Consider the following 2,895-nt stretch of genomic DNA (forward strand, 5'->3'; position numbering starts at 1 on the left):
ACTCTTTCCAAAGTTTGAAAGCCATATTACCAACAACACTTGGTGTTTTTGCTGATGCTGTTCCAGCTCTAAGCTGTATATTTACAGCTCAAACTTAGGGAAGCCAAGGACTGCAGTAATAGCAATGGGACCTCTTAGCAGATAACTTGTAGAAAAACTCTGGTAGAGGTCTTGATAAACTTTCTATTGCTTGTGGTTTTTTTTCATGGGAGTGATAGGTAAGAGCTGGTTTTGTGGAGGAATAGGAGATGAGAGTAGCCAAAAATAGAAAAAACTTAAGTGGAGGGAGGTGGGAAGCAGAAAAGGGGGGTTGGGGGCTCTACCACTCGTATATAAGAGAGTTGACTTGAAAGCCATAAGTGTAAATGAAATTCGAAGGTTAAATGACCCTTCAAAAAAGTCACGCAGCATTTAAATTGCCTGCTGGAGAGCAGCCTCTTCTCTGTGCTTCTGTAAATCACCTACCATTAATAGGGGAAACATAAGGCCATGAATACTCATGAAAGCGCCAGTCACTGAGAAGAGTTGGCATGAGTTCCTGCTCACATGGGCAGTGGGTGACACTTCAGCCCCCGAGAGGACATCCCCCAATGGCATCCAAGTCGTGGTCCTCACCAACAGTGCTGTCAGCGGAGGGAAAGGTTCTCTGAGAAGACAATAGACAAGCAAACATGGATAGGCATTTGCTATGACTTACACCAATAAATCAAATAGGAGGGTGTAAAATGAAATAGAGGACAAGCCGAATAGTGGTTCTTGTGCTGATTTTCTGTGGCTTCTTCAACCTGCTGCAGACATCTCTACTGTAAATGAGACGGTAACTTTAAACTAAAAGTAACCCAAGAATCTCAAAGATGAGAACACAGGAAAAGCTGCTTCAGGGTCCAGCCTGATGAGCTAGGAGTGTCTCCGTTGCCACAAAGTAGCTTTTCCCGTGTAAAACAAATTAGACAAGGCTGTTCAGAAAACGGTGAGACTACATTGTTTCCAAGGCAGAGCTTCTCTTTGGAGCTGGTCTTCCGCTCAGCAACAAGTGGCTGCAGAGTCACCATCGGGAGTTATTTTCCCTGGCCAAGGGGACGGGCATTGCTAGTGCAGCTGCACTTCCTTTCCCCTGCCAAACTAAGTCCTGCAGCACCCAGGAGGGGATTTTGCTCAGATTTTGCTGGATTCCTCCAGCTCTAGCCATTCCAATGACAACACCTCCCTGCCAGACTTTAGGAAGGGCTTCCTGACTTTTTTGCGGATGTTGAAGCAAGGCAGAATTACCCAACCCACCTCAAACCAGCACGGCCAAAGGTAATGTCTCCCAAAACCATGCTCTCAGTGCACAAGCCTTCAAGGGTTAACTGTCACTCACAGCATCATCGAACGCACTGTTGTTAGAAAACATTTCTGTTAGCAGCTGCACCGGCAAAGTTACTACCATAAATACCCTTCTGGGCTTTGTGGGTTTGTAGCCTTTGCTGATTGGTGGTTCATGTGTTTTGTTGTTGGTTGTTTTTCATTTTGGTGTTTTGGGATTTATTTTTTTTTAATCCTCATCCTGTTCTAAATAGGGGAGTGAGTCACTCCTCTCTTTCTGTTTACTTTTGCTTCAGCCTACTGTTTTTTGTTTCCGATGGAAGGAAAACTCCTGGCTTGGTCATAACTGAAGGAAAATATGACTCTTGGCCCTCGGAAGACAGAACTAAATGTGTGTCTTGTTTAGCATAAATAGATTCTGTGTGAGGCTGGCATATAACACTTGAAAGAACAAAACCAGTGAAGTCACCACAACATGAACTACCTTGAAATTCCTACAGCTAACACCTAAAGCTGAGCTGACTTGCCCTAGAGGTCCCCGGTTTTGCTGGAGGGAGCAGCGGTTGTTTTAGAGCAGGTGTAAGTTGATGAGGGTGGCAATAAAGAAAAAGAATTCGATATGGCTGCTGTTACTGATCACGGTTTGAGGCCACGTGTCTCTCCTTTCAAGAAAAGTGTTTCTTCCTTGCTAAAATGAAGTACAAATACTTTTTGATCTAGGTGTAGTGGGAATCATCTTCCTATATCAAAATTTCTTAGGGCATTATCAACAAAGAGGTCAGTGTGATGAGAAGGGTGAGGGTTTGAACCGGTTAACACACACGATCAACTACCCAACCAAACCCAGCCACTGCAAGCGCGGAGTTTTTCTAACCATGACACCTAATCTAGTCTGATCACAGGTTTTGAACAACTTTGGGCATCAGGCTTTGGGTGTTTGTGAAACGCAAACTGCGATGTTTCTATGTGCCAGCTGTTGCACTGGATGGCTTTGCTGGGGGAAAGACGGTTCCTGTAAGTGGATAAGAGCAGCACTTGGGCACACACAGAGCTGCCATGACATTTTCCATGTCTTCACTCTTCTAAGGTCCCAGTTGTGCTGAACTGATGTAGTTTTTCCCACTGGAAGCCACATAGCAAATGAGAAGTGTTGGGCCAGGAGCAGCTCTGAGCCTCTCACCCTGGCAAGCATAAGGAAGGACCCAGCCTTTGGCGGGGGGACAGCTATGGGGTCCCTCCTGGGAGAAGTGCACTCTGTCGAGTCTGATCCCATCCCAAATCTCCCTGATTTCAGGAGTGATTTGCTGTTACTGCATTGCTTGGCCGTTGCATAAATGCAGAATAAAACACAATTTGTATGTTGGTATAAATTCTGTGAGGAGATGGAAGGACTTAGTTCTTGCCTGTAACTATGAACTGCTTTTAAAACTACATGCATTTATTAAATTGCGTGTGTTGCTAATGGGACTAGGTTATTTGCATGAAGATGAGACACCCAGAAGGCAGGGATCTGAGTCTGTGTCAGTCCCAAGGGGACTCTTGCGGGGGAGAAAAGGGCATACTGGGTGTCCTGGGTTCAACATGGAGGAA

Source organism: Buceros rhinoceros, unplaced genomic scaffold (assembly GCF_000710305.1).
Source record: "Buceros rhinoceros silvestris isolate BGI_N320 unplaced genomic scaffold, ASM71030v1 scaffold12059, whole genome shotgun sequence".
Classification (NCBI taxonomy): Eukaryota; Metazoa; Chordata; class Aves; order Bucerotiformes; family Bucerotidae; genus Buceros; species Buceros rhinoceros.